The following is a 17,952-nucleotide window of genomic DNA, read 5'->3' on the forward strand; positions in this document are numbered from 1 at the left end:
CCAAATCTTCTAAAATAATAATTGAATTTAAATATATTTATTAAGATATAACTAAAACGTAAAACTATATAGGTTTAATAAATGAATGAGTGATTTATTTTTTTTATTATTTATTTATTTATTTATTTATTTATTTATTTGGATTTGTTATAGATTTGGACTTCAGGATCATTTTTACAATCCTTTTATCATTAAATTTTTGGAAACTGGCAACCCTTCATACCCAATTCACTGTCATTGTATGGAAAAGTGTTGCTAGATCATTTTACAGAATTACAGCTTTTGTGTTCTACAGAACAAAGAAAGTCATACAGGTTTTTAACATTTGAGGGCGAGTAAATGAAAATGATTTTCATTTCTGAATCAACTATTCCTTGAAAAGCAACTACAGCACCACACACACACACACACACACACACACACATATATAAAGCAACTACAACATATATGTACTATATATATATATATATATATAAATTAATATATATATATATATATATATATATACACACACACACACACACACACATATGTATATATATATATATATACACATATATACACACACACACACACACACACACATATAAATATATATATATATATATATATATATATATATATATATATATATATATATATATATATATATATATATATATATATATATATATATATATATATATATATATATGCCTGAGTTTAATCATCATTAAAATGAAGAGCCCAGTAGGTCAAGGTGCAAGAAAAGAGTGCAATTCATTTCACTATTACTTTTGAATTCTGTTCCGTCTCCAAAAAAGCAGCATCAATCAGCCCCTGAAGACTCCGGGCTCTAAGCAAATCATCAATCAAAGAAATGCCATTGTTTCATGGGAATGACTAGATCAGAAGTGAAAAGCAATATCAGAGGTATATCAGTGTGGTATGAGGTTCAGACAATGAGACATGACACAGAAGACCCTCTGTCTGTGGCAGGTAATGATGGCGGATGATAACGGTGGATTCAGCCCTGGCAAATAACAGCAATGAATCACTAAAGAGGGAAAAGAGGACTGTTTTGTATTCACTGCATTTCACTCTTTCCATCCCAGCCATTTTCTCCACTATAATGAGACTATGTTTATTAAAAATTAACCAACAAATTGCATTTCATGTTAATTTCAAGACTGAAAGCACAACATGCAAGTTAAGGGTTGTATTTATCTTAATTTTCCTAACGTAATATATTCTCTTCCATTATGTTCACAGTGGAGGACAGTCAGCGCCTGGAGTATGCAGGGAGCTTCTGGAGCAGCTACCCTTCATATTGTTCTCATGTATGATGCATGAGGAAGTTTAACTTAATTGCAAAAACTGATTAATTGAGCTTCAGCATGTAATTGAATAAAACATGATTCCGTTTTCCCCTAAATACATTTCATCTCTCTTATGACTGATGCAGCATGCTCCGGCTACCATAAAACATTAGCCGGATGCGTCAGGACGAGTGTGCAGTCTGTGAATTTAGCTGAATAATCACATTAGCATGAGAGTTATGGCGACATCACATCATCGCGTCTTAATGATGCCATTAAGCAACAGTCGCGGGAGTATGCCAAGAGTGGGAGTTTGGAGAACATCGCTGCAGATGACAGATTATCATTGAATTTATAAAAGCTAACAATGAGTTGCTCAATCTTTCTCACACTGAGGGACACAAACACTCTGCTGTTGTATTATTTAACATCTGCTTTATTCGTCTGAGAACTATAAAATATTTGTACTGAGTTTTATTCAATAAACAATAGTGTAAAATCAGTTTCTTTCTTTCGTTTGTTAAATTATCTCTTTTTTTCCTTCAAAGAAGATAAATGACAGTGAAAAGCATGCCTGAAGCAATCCCTACATACGAGACATCCACTAATTTACACACCCAACTGAAAGACGCCATAATGTACAGCCAATCCAGATGCTTTATCAATAGAAATTAACTTAACCTCTCAAATAATGTGGCAGCAAAACTGACTTCAAATTTCTTAATTAAGCTATGCACAGATAAAAAAAAAGAAAGAAATGCACCTTGGTGGCAACGTATCAGACATCATATCAGTGTTGAGCAATCAGCACTGACAGCAGAAAACGTTCTGAAAATGCTATAGCACTACAAGTAATTAGCCCATCCACCATACAGCCGCTTGAGTCTGTGCCAGCAAAACGTGATTTATTACACTGATCAGCTGCACCACGAACACCTGACAACTCACATTGAACAAGGGCCAAGCCATCTGACACTGTGAATTTAAAGCTCAGCACATCCCAAAGAACAAATGAACACACAAATGTGACATATTCAAGTGTTTAAAGGAATATTTAGAGATTGGTGGAAGTTAAGTCTAAACTACAGCATTTGTGAAGATGTTGAATATTGGTGAAAACAAACATGCCATTTGGTTGAATATTATTTTTTAAAAATTAATTTGTGTTGGTTTGAGTTAGTTACTTTGTAAGTAAATATTGTAAATATTACAATACTGACTGTTTCAATAGTATATCCACAAAATCTATAAATAAATAAATAAATAATCGAGTTATTGATTGAGCTTAATTTCTTAAAATTTGGCATTTAACCCAGAATACTTATTTAAAGGAAACTAAGACAGACAATGTCAAAATAAAAAAGAGGATTTTGCAATGGCACAACAACAAAAATGCACTACATCACATCCTGGTGACATTCACAAAAACCTAAAGCACATATCGACATGTTTTGTACATGTGTCCGGCATGTGTTCCTGCCAAAATCCCCATAGAAAGATATTGACTAACCATCACGCTGCGATCGCCATGGAGACTGACAGAACGCTGAGACCAAATGACATTTAATGCGAAAAGCAATACACCGAGTCCTTATGTAACGGAAAAGAATCTGACTCCCCCACACGCCCAAAGCAGTGTTGCATATGACAGTTAAGGGTAGGATGCCAAAAGACAGATGAAATGAAAAGAAATTGCACAAAGGCTTAAAAAGAAACAAAAGACCTGGTAACAACGTGTTTATTTGCTGTCCTTTGATCGAGAACAATTTGCTCGATTATACACAATGGCCCAAGCATCAAATCAAACACAATCAACTACGTTCATTTTTTGCCAACTTAAACCATTCAATGAGAGAAATTTATGAAATGTGTTCCATCTCGGATGCATGAACAGAAACAACATGCATTGGGATCCTCAACCGAAACCTGTTAATTCTAGCACTGGCCCTTTAAGATGCACCGATCTTATTATAGATTAATTGATTAAGAGGGTGCGGCTGGAAAATGACAATATATCTCCTCATTGATCTGCTTTTGAATGAGATTGGCTGCTACTAATCATCCCGGGGGACACGGGTGCACATTTAGACGCCCAATTTCCTGTTGCTCTTCAATGCATTAATATTCCACTTTCCCTACCTCTGCCTGCCTGCTTGTCTGTCACTCTCTCTCTCCCTCTTTCTGCCTATCTCGCTCTCCCTCTGTCTTTGTCTTTGAGCCCCTCTGTTTGAGGCCCCCCCTTAATTGTAGCTCTGTGAAGCGAGAAGGTCCCTCTGTTCTCCTCCACCATCCTGAAAGGGGTTGAAATTGGTGTGTATCAGACGACCAAGCCCCTTCTGTTAGCATCATATGTGCGGCACAACACCACAGACTCGGGAGGAAGTCTGACATTAACCCCTTATGTGTTAGCATGTCTGTTTTTCAAAGCAGACGACTGGTTTCAAGAACTAATGATGTAATACGGCCACATTCTTGGCACAGCAACTATGTAAGGTCGACTTGGATGCACAAGCCTCTCAAAGGCGGCTGCTAATTGGATAGCTTTGAGAATATTCTAGTTTTTTTTTAAATAGATGAGCTTTTAAGGTGTCTATTAAGGTGTGGTCAAATTAGCAAATTTCAGCAACAATGGTGTAGCGATGTAGTACACACAAGCCACTTTCAAATCAAGCTGCTTTCTATTGGTCCATGTGGTGATTCTGTGTGACCCACTTGAAACAGTTGCAAAATTTGAAATGTTTTGCCCTCATGAGAAACTCTCGATCATTCAGGATCCTATTGGAATTCTCTGAGCAAAGGTAAATGGGACTGAAATCACATTTCAATCAAATAGCTGCCAGAGAACAGCGCAAATGTTTGGAGCTTGGCTTGTAAACTACCTGAAAGTGAAAAAGTACATTTTGATGATAATTTCTAAACAGTGACTGAAATCACATTTCAATCAAATAGCTGACTTGAACCCGTAGCGATATCTGCGAGGGAAAATCTTTCACCCTTAGGGCTATTTAGTTTAATGGTAATATTTATTTTGGTTGATTGTTAAAAAGTATTTAATATAAAGGAAATTTTTTATATAGATAACTATAATGATACTACATTAGCACCAGCACATGCTTGTTATCTTTATACAGTAGTTATCATTCTTGGAGTGAACAGGTCTTTACGCAAAATTCCCAATCGTGTATATTCCTATTGAAACGATTGGATTTTTGACTGGAATTTCTAAACAATGGTAAATTTGAACTTTCATTTGGAAATTTTGGAGAGAATATCACATGATTTTGTACACTAGAACTTTCTGGATGACTCGTAAACTGCCTGAAAGTGAGGACTCTAAACTTATTTCATCAAACACATTAATATTGTGATGAGCTGTGCTAAGTTGTATTTGATTTTTTGCAAAATCTGTAAGGGAAAATCTTCCTCCCTTATGCAAAATTCCCAATCATGTAGATTTTTATTCAAATGACTGGATTTTGCCCACAATGGTAAATATGACCACACCATAGCATTTTAATCACGAAACTGAGAATAGCACATATCTTTGCTCACTGGAACTTTCTGGATCGCTTGTGAAAGTGAAAGTGAAAAAGTATATTTTTCTGATGATTTCTAAACTTATTTCATTAATAAATTGAAACTGTGCTGAGCTGCGCTAAGTTGCACTTGAAATCTTTCACTCTCACATGACTGTGTAGATTCCTATTGAAATGACTGGATTTTGCCCACAAAAATTTGTAGAGCAATCGTAAATATGACCACATCTTTAGCATTTCAATTGCAAAACTGTGTAAACTTATTTCTAAACTTCTTTCATTAATACACTGAGATTGTGTTGAGCTGCGCTGTTGTACTTGAACCCATTGCGAAATCTTTGTGGGAAAATCTTTCACTCAAGCAAAATTTCCAATTGCAAATGAAATGACTGGATTTCACCCACAAAAATCAGCCAAACGTTGATAAATGTAACCATACCTTTAGTAATTGTTGACTAGCTACTTCTTTGTACACTCTTGTGCAGGTTAGCTAGTAATTTAGTCTAGAGATGTACTAGCAGCTTGCTAATGATATGTTCCGCATCCTCTTTTTCCCTTCAACTTGTGCTGGAAAATTGGAGCTCCCATCATTTTGTTTCCCTGGAGATGAAATGACTCTTCCAATTCCCACAGTCTGTATCTGGATCCAGGAGGGAGGTGACAGCAATTACAGTCCTCAATGGCTAGTAGCACTGGGGAAATATGCTCTGACACAGAGTCTTTGGCTATAGCCGGGTCCAGAGAAGCTGGTTTGACACTAGCTATCTCATAGTGGCCATTTCTCTCTTTGCGTAATACATTAAGTTGAAATGAGCTGTTTGCATGTCTACATGCATGTGTTTAAGTGGACTCACAATATGCATGTTTATTTCTCTAGGAATACTCATTACAGGCAATTCCATGCTGTTTGCACCGGAAAAGGACGTACAATAGACAAACAGCATCTCCATCACGGATGGGCTACAGAAACGCTTTTAAATATGCAAAGGGTAACTCATTTGACTGCATTGCATATTGACTAAAATGCAAATTAGTGTAACACAACAATTCTGCTCTTAGTTTCAGTGTGGGAGGCGACAGAGGAGACAGTGAGGAATCAATGCTATCAACTCCCAGCTTATTGCACTTATGCAGGTGGGGATTAGGTGATCTGGAGATGGGAATTCATATTCAAGGCCATGCTTATTCTGATTAAATGTCAATGAAATTCAAACTTATAATATGCAATTAACAATCTATTTTATTATTATTATTATTTTTTTACAATAAATTAAAAGTTGATGTGCTGATAGCTAATGCAGCTCTAGATCATTTTCAATGAAAATTATGTTATTTAAATTCCAATATTACTTAAATTACAATTATGAATGCATAATATATTGTCGCCATATTAGTATGAGCCAATATTAGTAATTTTATAGATAAATTAGGCCAGTATTGACAGAGGATAAAACTTGTTTTAATCATAGATCACGTTTTATAATAAATTGTTAATTTATTTTGTCATTCATTCAGTACTAAATGGTATATATATATATATATATAGATATATATATATTATATATATATATATATATATATATATATATATATGATATATATAAATAAATCAAATAATTATAAAGTAGATTTACAATGTAATATTTGTTTTTGGTCACTAAACACAAAACAAATTCAATAATCAGTAGTACCAACCAATGAATAAATGACAGAATAAATAAATTAACAGTATATTGTAAAATATATTTTAAAAATGATTTTTACTGATTTTTACTATAGACAATAAATTTTGGCCTAATCAGTTTAAAAATGCAAAAATATTGATTAATAAACATGTCAACAGTACGGTTTTTTATGTATATATTACATTTTGCATACTATTACAATTTGATCACCATTACAGGGACTCATAGAAACGGTAAGCAGTTAGTTATTGTATTAACCATACATAGTGCATTGCCTTATTATTTGATGTGGGGAAAAAAACATAATAGCTGGGGAAAAAAGTCTGAATTCTTAATCAGAATCTATTTGGGAGTGAACATGAATAAAAGATAAAAGTTGTACAACTTATGAATTTCTGCATTATTTTCAATCCCTCTAAACATGCTTAAGAAAGACTCTATGTATAAAACATAATAAATTGGCTGCCTTAATACTGTACATATAAGGCAGCTTTTCATTTTGTTCTTACGGCATTTCAGTGTAAACTCTTCCTCCGGTGATCTGGTCCAGTGGTGTGTCAGAGCTGGAACGCTCTGATTGGTATAAGAGTGACACTACTGTTTTATCTCTTAGCTCTCTCAGGTTGTCCGCACTGGACGAAAACTGCTCAGGGGTAAAACTCAAGATGAAGGCAGGGTGGGCAGAGAGTAATCCAGCACTAGAACATTCCTAAAGCCTGTTTACAGCATGGAGAGATTGGCCAGGGGGACTTAGAACATCGCTGCACCAAACCAGGACCCAAAGAATAAACCCACTCTGACACAATGGATAAACACCAGTGGGAAGAGAGTAAGGAGGAATGAAAAGAGTCAGGCAGTGAGAGAAACAGAAACAGTTCTGGGGAAAAAATGAGAGCGAAAGGTGTAAATATAAGCAACACAATCTTGGTGAGCACAAACAGAAGCACAGAGGGACTGTGTACCACAGTTGTGCCAATTAAGTCTGTGCCAGCTTTCACCATTAGGCCCACATGTTGTGTACCATTGATCACGCTTTATGTTAAAAGCAACCATGCATGGAGACCAGCCCCATCCCACTGAGAGACACAAACTCTCACAGTCTGCAGTGCAGAGAGACTCGGATGAGAATAACCCCCAGCAGGCTTTCTATTGTCCCAATACACATTTCCTCCCATGTGAAGAATTCTGCTTCCTCATGTTCAAGAGCAGACAGGGATTCCACTTGTGATTCAGGAAAGAGGGTCCTTCAGATGTGAGGTATGATTATGAGAACTAGAGAAGCACTGAAGCATAAGTATAGAATGAAATTTCTGGTAAAAACAGTAAGCGTCACTATTATGGTTGCTCACTAAACTCTAACCATAGAAGAAACAAAAAAGGCAAACTATGCAGGATTTGCTACTAGTTTTCTAAGGCTGCATTTACACTGCAGGTTTTGATGGCAAATTCAGATTTGTTGACTATACCAACGCACTATCCACTTATAATGCAGAAATAATCAGTTTTCTGTGAATGTGTGACACTTCTGGTACATTAGCCACTGTACGGAAATAATGAGAAGAATAACAAAGAGCAGTAAACAGTAAAACTGTTTGCACTGCAAACCAGTGTGTTCACAAATAAGATAATACATTAAAGTAATATGGTAAGAAACACAGGTTTGGAATATCAAGCAGCAAAACTAGCCATTTTGAAGAGTTAAAAATAGCTGGAAGCGGATGACACTGGAAGCCAGACATGGTGGAGGATGTTACTGGAAGAATGAGGTGTATAAATTTGGTGAAACTGCTCTTGGAAGACCCGGAAACAGGGTTGCCAGATCTGCGAAACAAAACCAGACAAATTGTTATTTAAAACAGACTAAAACTACACCAGTCATATTTTTTCTTCAGTTTTCCCCTCCATCAGGGGTAACCTCCGTCTAACCCGCAGACTGAAAAACAACCCATGGCAAAAGTGTAGAACTAACTGAATTCTACAGGAAAACCACAGACTTAACAAAAAAGGTTTCGTCCATGGGAGATGACGTCATACACCACCATTGCTTTTTTCCGTGACATATGACTTGATGAACTGATGGAAATATGTGATTTTTCTGCTTACATGGCAGACACAAATGCCATGTAATTATATCCGATTTATTTGTGTTTTAAAAAATATTGCCTATTATTTCCCTTTTTAGTTTCTGTTGTTTTTCACCATTCAGAATACCTCAGTCATCGTGGATTTTCCATGGATCAAACACATTAATTACTTTCATAATGTATTGCAAGAAATGTTTGGTTATTGTTTCCCTTTTTAAACCGTATGCATCACCTTCTTTTGTTTGTGTCCTTTTTTTGTACACTACTGTACACCACACTTTCTCTTAATCAGAGGCGGCCTATTCTAGCTGTAATGTCACCTACAGTACACACACATAGCTTTCTCTTGATTTACAGCACCTCAGTAAGCTGGACTACCTCTGTGTGTGCGCTATAAAGATGTCTCTCTTATTTATGGAACATTGAGCCCCGCCGAGAATGTGTGATGCCTTGGGGAGCGTCCCAAGCCAGGGAGAGAGTGGCGGGGACCGTCCCCTGGGCCACCAGAGGCCAAATTCAAGGCTGCTGTTGTTTTGGAGACAATAGCCCATGCCTATCACCGACAGGGAGTCAGATGTGCTAAACACGGCAGATTGGGCCTCAGGTCCAACCCAGAGCTCACAGCCATTGTGAATAGTTCTTACTCTGAATTATATGGTAATGGCTGGACACATAGGCCGCCTCTCAACCTCAGTTACAGACAACGGCACTGCCCGTAAACCTCCCTCTGGGAGTTATAACAAGTTTAAGGCATGTCTTACGTTTTCATGAAAGCACAATGTTAGTCTAATGACACAAAGAAGAACAAACATTTCATTTCACAGGGCATGGAAAAGAAAAACAGACAAAGAAAATGTAATTTATTTGTCATTTCTTACCATTACTGCCATATTAATTTCTATTTTCTAGCTCTTTTAACAAATGGGTCAACACAAAAGGATTAACGGATGCTGTTACGGATAATTTGCCTTTAGATCGCAGGCTTTTAAAGTCGTAAAAGGCCATGTTTTAAATAGAGTACTCTGCATCTGATTGGTCCACACCTGTTTTGGCCACTGTGGGAGCAGGTGTACCTAACATTTAAGGGTTCAGAGTTCAACATCCCTGAAAGTGAAAGCGCAAAGGCGACGCTAAACCACAGACTGGGCCAAAAAACTGGTCAGCAACTGGAGCTCAGCAGGTCAAAAACACTGCTGACAGGGTGCATGTATCGTACAGCTGTCCGGTTTGTCAGTGGGCACACATTTAGCCGAGGCTTTCATCACCAGCTGAACTCTAAACACTAAACTTGTTGTTAAGGCTTACAGTTGAAACACAAGGGATGATGGGAAGGAATGTAAACAATCTGAGAAGACGTTTCAATAACAGATCTTTCATCACGAGGTGAATGTATGCACATTGTCATAGTAGCACAACGTTTACCTTATGTTACAAAAATGCAATCTTCCATCTGTATTTGCAACATGAAGTGCTAAAACAGTTTACACTTCAATTAATATGACGCATCTGCTTGTGTAAATATAGAAGAACAGATTTTTATGCCTTCAGAAATGCATAATTACTCAAATAAGCTTACACCTACACACTTACCAGCTAGTGAACTAAGATCTTGTCTGTACACAAATGTAGTGAGTAACACACAATATTTCTCAAAACATTAAGACTGCTAATGCACTGTGTCCTTATATATTCACTATACTTTTATTATTTTTTTAATTTGTAATAATTTAAATTAAAATGACATTTTATTTTATTTTAAATACAAATACTATTTAAATACAAATATCTCTCTAAAATTAATTCCGTTTGAACTGAAATATAAAGTTAAAACATTTTCCAGAATAATACATTATTTAAATAAAATGCATGTTGGGTCCCAATATTTTTAACCACAACTGTAACATATAACATGTAATATATATATATATATATATATATATATATATTATATATATATATATATATATATATATATATATATATATATATATATATATATATATATATATATATATATATATACACACATATATATATACACATATATAAATATATATATACACACACACACACTTTTTTTTTTTTTTACCTTTTTTTGGCAGCCTTGGAAGTACCCTTTCTTTTAAGAAATGCAAATCAAGCTGAACTCTATAATAGTGTGCTTCAAGGCCTTTGAGTGCTCTGCCAGGTCTAGACCAGAAAACAAAAGTGATATTTCCAAACAGAGCTTCTACTTTCATTGGTGTCTATGTATCTGTCTTTCCTCCACCTCCTCTCCCCAGGCCAGCAGAGAGCAGACGGTTTTAAGTGTGCTAATGAGTCATATTAGAGTAAGAACGTAACCAAATGTCAGAGGGGGCTTAAGGGGAGACTAATAAAAAGATAATAAACTGTATCTGGGAGTTCGTTCTGCTGTCACAGCCTCAGCACTGGTGCAGAGTTTATTATAAGACCGACACAAGTTTAGTTTCCCTAATCAGGCAGAACGACCTAGTTTGAGTCACCCCAAATACATCTTCATCAAAAACCAAATGCGAAATGGAATCTCACACACATCAACAACTAGCTTCAGACCAGGATGCAAAGTCACAGACAGAAAATGAGAGTGCTGGAGTTATTATGTGTCTGACCTGGAAGAATCTGGCGTGATCTGAAGCTATGGCCTGTCTGGCTCGGAGCAGAGGACGAATGGAGGACGAGACCTGGATGGTCCTATAACTCACAGACTTTTATAGTGCAGAAATAAACAGTGTGCTTGGGGGGAAAAAATGTTCTCTAAAGACAGAGGGTGCATGGGATTGGTCCTCAAACAGATGGGATCTTTAAACACTCACATATGAATTTCTATGAGAAAGAAAATGAGGCTGCAGAATAAAAGACTGAATTATTAAATTCATAAAATGAGCCTTGCTTTGAAGGATGTACAGTTCTGTACAGTTATATGTACAGTTCTAATTCAAAGGTTTCAAAGGTCAACATTTTTTTTTTAAATAAATGAAAACAAGGTTGCATTAAATTAATAAAAAGTGGCAGTAAAGACTTTTTCAAATAAAACTTTATTTTACTTTTTTTTATTCAACAAAGAATGCTGAAAAAATTCCAAACTTAAAAAATTATATATATATACAGGTGCATCTCAATAAATTAGAATGTTGTGGAAAAGTTCATTTGTTTCAGTTATTCAACTCAAATTGTGAAACTCGTGTATTAAATTAATTCAATGCACACAGACTGAAGTAGTTTAAGTCTTTGGTTCTTTTAATTGTGATGATTTTGGCTCACATTTAACAAAAACCCAGCAATTCACTATCTTAACAAAATTAGAATATGGTGACATGCTAATCAGCTAATCAACTCAAAACACCTGCAAAGGTTTCCTGAGCCTTCAAAATGGTCTCTCAGTTTGGTTCACTAGGCTACACAATCATGGGGAAGACTGCTGATCTGACAGTTGTCCAGAAGACAATCATTGACACCCTTCAAAGAAGCTGGCTGTTCACAGAGTGCTGTATCCAAGCATGTTAACAGAAAGTTGAGTGGAAGGGAAAAGTGTGGAAGAAAAAGATGCAAAACCAACCGAGAGAACCGCAGCCTTATGAGGACTGTCAAGCAAAATCAATTCAAGAATTTGGGTGAGCTTCACAAGGAATGGACTGAGGCTGGGGTCAAGGCATCAAGAGCCACCACACACAGATGTGTCAAGGGATTTGGCTACAGTTGTTGTATTCCTCTTGTTAAGCCACTCCTGAACCACAGACAACATCAGAGGCGTCTTACCTGGGCTAAGAAGAAGAAGAACTGGACTGTTGCCCAATGGTCCAAAGTCCTCTTTTCAGATGAGAGCAAGTTTTGTATATCATTTGGAAATCAAGGTCCTAGAGTCTGGAGGAAGGGTGGATAAGTTGCTTGAAGTCCAGTGTTAAGTTTTCACAGTCTGTGATGATTTGGGGTGCAATGTCATCTGCTGGTGATGGTCCTTTGTTTTTTTTGAAAACCAAAGTCACTGCACCCGTTTACCGAGAAATTTTGGAGCACTTCATGCTTCCTTCTGCTGACCAGCTTTTCGGAGATGCTGATTTCATTTTCCAGCAGGATTTGGCACCTGCCCACACTGCCAAAAGCACCAAAAGTTGGTTAAATGACCATGGTGTTGGTGTGCTTGACTGGCCAGCAAACTCACCAGACCTGAACCCAATAGAGAATCTATGGGGTATTGTCAAGAGGAAAATGAGAAACAAGAGTCCAAAAAATGCAGATGAGCTGAAGGCCACTGTCAAAGAAACCTGGGCTTCCATACCACCTCAGCAGTGAATTGGTGGGTTTTTGTTAAATGTGAGCATAAATCATCACAATTAAAAGAACCAAAGACTTAAACTACTTCAGTCTGTGTGCATTGAATTTATTTAATACACGAGTTTCACAATTTGAGTTGAATTACTGAAACAAATGAACTTTTCCATGACATTCTAATTTACCTGTCTCTCTCTCTCTCTCTCTCTCTCTCTCTCTCTCTCTCTTATATATATATATATATATATATATATATATATAAACAACAACACTGATAATAATAAGAAATGTTTTTAACAAAAAATCAGCATATGTGACCCCTATGAAACCAGTCATAAGTATATTTGTAGCAATAGCCAACAATACATTGTTTGCATCAAATTATCGATTTTTCTTTTATGCCAAAAATCATTAGGATATTAAGTAAAGATCATGATCTATGAAGATATTTTGTACATTTCCTACCATAAATATATGAAAACTTAATTTTTGATTAGTAATATGCAATGCTAAGAACTTCATTTGGACAACTTTAATTGTGATTTTCTCAATATTTTGATTTTTTGCACCCTCAGATTCCAGAGTTTCACATTGTTGTATCTCTGCCAAATAATGTCCTATCCTAACAAACCATACTTCATTGAAAAACGTTCAGATGATGTATAAATCTATTTTTGACTGGTTTTGTGGTCCAGGGTCAAATATTAGAATGATTTCTGAGGGATCATGTGACACTGAAGACTGGAGTAATAGGCTAATGTTGAAAATTCAGCTTTTTTCCTTCACAGGAATAAATTACATTTAAAATATATTTAAATAGAAAACTGTTATTATAAATTGTGATAATATTTCATAATATTACTGTTTTCACTGTAGTTCACATCCAATAAATAGCATTTGTCAGACTATTTTTGACACCCAGAACAATCTAAGTGCTAAAAAACCTACAGCCAAGCAATATTTCATCCTTATTAAATAACATTCAACACTAACTAAGATCTGGGCATTTTAACATTCCCTCAACCAAAATGTAATGTTTGGAAATGTTTTAGAACACAAATTTGCTAGCTGTGAAATACATGTAGGAACAACAGACACACAGGGAGGGCGAGAGAAAGCTGTGTGGTGTAATGTCAGGTTGCATGGATCAGCATTTAGACTGACCTATCCACACATGGGAAGTGCCATGTTTGCACTGTTACGGGATAGCTGAGATACCCAGCTGTCTGTCCATCTCTTCACCCTTCTGACTTCTTCTTAGATAAAGGCCCGAGGACAGCTGTACACTGCCCGTCACTGTCTCTCGTATCAACACACACTTATTCAAACACACACACACACACACACACACACACACACACACACACACACACACACACACACACACACACATATACACTAACATCCTCTTTTGTTGTATAACGGTCACCAAACCTATTAGTCCATCTGGGTATCTGGTGATGTGCCGGGTTACAAATTACACGTGTCTGTCCCACCCACATGAATAAACAACAAACAAAGCCCTCGCCTAACGAGCTCATTTGCATGTTCCCTAAATCCCAGCCAAATTGAGCAGACTGCATATTATTTTTCCCATGGCTGCTGAATCCTTATGCACTGCGGAGTGGAGCTTGGACCATGAACGCTCACACATCTACAGACGCCTTCTGTCACATGACACGTGCCTCACACAGGCTGCTTTTGTCTCTGCTCCTGTCAATCACTCAAGCTTCCGCCTGAAACACGGATATCATACCGGCAGCTGTCTCGGTTTAACCCCCCACTTTTGCTCCGCTAGTCGTTCCTGACCTTTGACCCCTGCTCTGTGAACAGCAGACTTGCACAAACATCTCTTTATACAGAAATAATTTTAAAAAGGTGAATCGAATCACCTCATAAGAGCACAAATAAGAACTTTTTCTACTTGGAGATTTTTGAACAACAAAATGCAGAATTAAAAAGCACTCTGAGAATTTCACTGTAATTTTTTTAGCTTAAAAAAAAACTTAGATTGCAGGCTATGGTTTGATTGCATTCATACACTCGATTTCACGAAGGTAAAGATGTTGAGGGCCTAAATGGATTTTCTTGATTGAATCAATGTTCTCCTGCAATTCTCTCTTTTATGTTGCCAATTCAAGTCTGAGATCAATCTGTAACACTCCTGCAACCTTTCTGAATAAACGTTATTCTCTATATACAGCCATTTAAATAATGCAGCTAGGGGTTGCTTTTGAATGCCTAGATCCACTTCTATTTGAGTAATAAGTCATGTGGCGTTGTACAGGGGCCATTAATATGTTTGAATACCATACACATGCATAAAGAGAAATACTTCTAGATCAGAGAGCTCATTTAACTGTGCAACTGGGGCAATAACTGGCAACTGTTGCTTTCCAGAAATACAAGAGTGGGTTTTTACAGCAAAAAATTTAACACAGCCAGTTTTCTTTGTGTATTTAACCAAGTTTACTGTGGTAGCAAACATAGTACAGCTATTCACATTAAGTCTAAACAAATTAAAGAGTTGTACAACATGATTTAAAAATGAATCAATTAATGTCAGTGAACTTGTTCACCTTGATTCTGATACCTTAGGCTACTGTGATTTTCTTTTATTATTATTATTATTATTATTATTATTATTATTATTATTATTATTATTATTATTATTATTATTATTATTATTATTATTATTTTGGAGACAAAGTTCTGCAATTCATTCAGGTATAAAAATTTCAGAAAATTACTAAAAAAATAATAAAATAAAATAATTTGTAAAAAATTATGATAATAATGATAATGCAGGTATGAATGAATTATAAATATAAAAAGAAATATGATAATATATATATAAAAAATTAATATATTATAAAGTATTATAAATATTTTGTAAAATATATAATATTTGATATAGTGTGTGTGTGTGTGTGTGTGTGTGTGTGTGTGTGTGTGTGTGTGTGTGTGTGTGTGTGTGTGTGTGTGTGTCTGTGTGCATGTGTGTACACACACACGCACACGCACACAACACACACACACACACACACACACACACACACACACACACACACACACACACACACACACATATATATATATATATATATATATATATATACATATATCAAAAGTTTGGGATCAGTAAGATTTTGAATGTTAAAGAAGTCTCTTCTGCTAATCAAGGCTGCATTTATTTGATCAAAAATACAGAAAAAAAACAGCAATATTGCTAAATATTTTTACAATTTAAAATAACTGTTTTCTATGTCAATGTACTTTAAAATATAATTTATTCCTGTGATAAAATCAGTATCATTACTCTAGTCTTCAGTGCCACACATGATCCTTCAGAAATCATTCTAACATGCTAATTCATAATCAGTGATTGAAACAGTTGTGTTGTTAAATGTTGTTTTGTGATCATTTGTTGATTTTGTCAGGTTTTGTTTGTGATTTGATTGTTAAATAGTAAGGTGTTTATTTAAATAAATATTTGTTTTGTAACAATATACACTACTGTTCAAAAGTTTGGATATATACATATATATACATACACATATCAATCTATCGATCTATCTATATATGTATATGTATGTGTGTATGTGTATACACACACACACACACACACACACACACACACACACATATATATATATATATATATATATACAGTATACATGCATACATATATACTGTATATACATACACACACACATATATTAATTATTTTTATATTTTATATATTTTATGCTTTATATATATACTTTAGCAAATTAATATTGTATTGTTTAAATATACACAAAAAAGTACAATATTTTGAATATATGCTGTTATAAAGTATTATAAATATTTTATAAATACTGTATTTTTATAAAAAAAAAAATATATATATATATATTTATAATAACCCGTGTGTGTATATTCAAATATCATATTTTATATTTTCAAAATAAATTATAAATAATGAGGTGATGTAATCTGCAAATTCAATTTTATTGCATGCTGATTTTAAGAGCTCAGAAAATGACTCAAACTGTGCCATTGTTTTGGTGTATTAAAAAAAAACAGATTTGTTTAGTGTGAATTTTTAGTATTCATCAAATGACACGGCGTTGTTCCTCTGGGTTATCTTAGCTGCGATTATCATTAGTCAAATCAGATTCAAATGCAGCTGCCAATAAAAGAGAGATTTTTTTCATACAAAACACAAGAGATGGACACACTCACCAATCTACTAACAAATGCATATACATCAGGACAGGCACGACTCTCAAGGGACCTGGAAAAAGGTGTGCAAACTGTTGCTTTGTGACTACCGCACTGCTACAAAACGTGAATACAGATTTGACATTTAAATATTATTACAGAGCCACAAGTGTAATCACCTTCAAAGTTAAATATTGAAGAGTGGATTAAAGCTGACATTACCTTAATTCCTCAATGTCACTCATAAAACAAGGGCACACTCCATTTGACAGGCCCGGACGCCTGGCTTAAAATGAAAACTGCTTTCAAACAGCTACTTTTCTCAAATTTCAACATAGCAACGAACGCTAATGGTTCTCACACCGCCGCAAGGTAGCAATTATTGGATAGCACGTCTGCTTCCCAGAAGACTTTGCTCAAAAATCAACAAATATAATCATGCTAGCTGAGATCTAATCTATCTAACAGACGGTTTGAGGGGAGAATACAGATTCCACTAAGAAAAAAACAGCATTATGAAGTGCAACTGATTTGTGAGGGGCAGTTAGATTCATCCCAGTAGCACTGAAATGAAAAGGTTGAGAAACAAATCAAGATATAAATCCTTAATTAACATGTTATTCTCGTTTCCCCTTCGAACCCCAGAGATTTACTGCAACAGTCGCTAAGAGCGAGGAATTCTGGCAATGCCCAATACTCCTGGCACACTTATATGTCACTCATTAATACCACAAACAATATCCCACCACATAAACGCACGCACACAACCTCCTGACGTACTGCTGCGGGCCAATTTGGTAATCAGTCCTCGGAGGGTTTACCGTGCACAGAGACAAAGGAACTCGCTATGCAC

The 17,952-nt window shown here is 35.6% G+C and overlaps 1 protein-coding gene across 5 annotated transcripts in view; it reads right to left on the minus strand.

Annotated features, from left to right (window-relative positions):
- Positions 1 to 17,952, minus strand: part of LOC109087598 (roundabout homolog 2-like) — a 141,836-nt gene that overhangs the window by 75,673 nt on the left and 48,211 nt on the right. The gene's annotated exons all lie outside the window — the stretch shown is intronic.

Source organism: Cyprinus carpio, chromosome B10, assembly GCF_018340385.1.
Source record: "Cyprinus carpio isolate SPL01 chromosome B10, ASM1834038v1, whole genome shotgun sequence".
Lineage (NCBI taxonomy): Eukaryota > Metazoa > Chordata > Actinopteri > Cypriniformes > Cyprinidae > Cyprinus > Cyprinus carpio.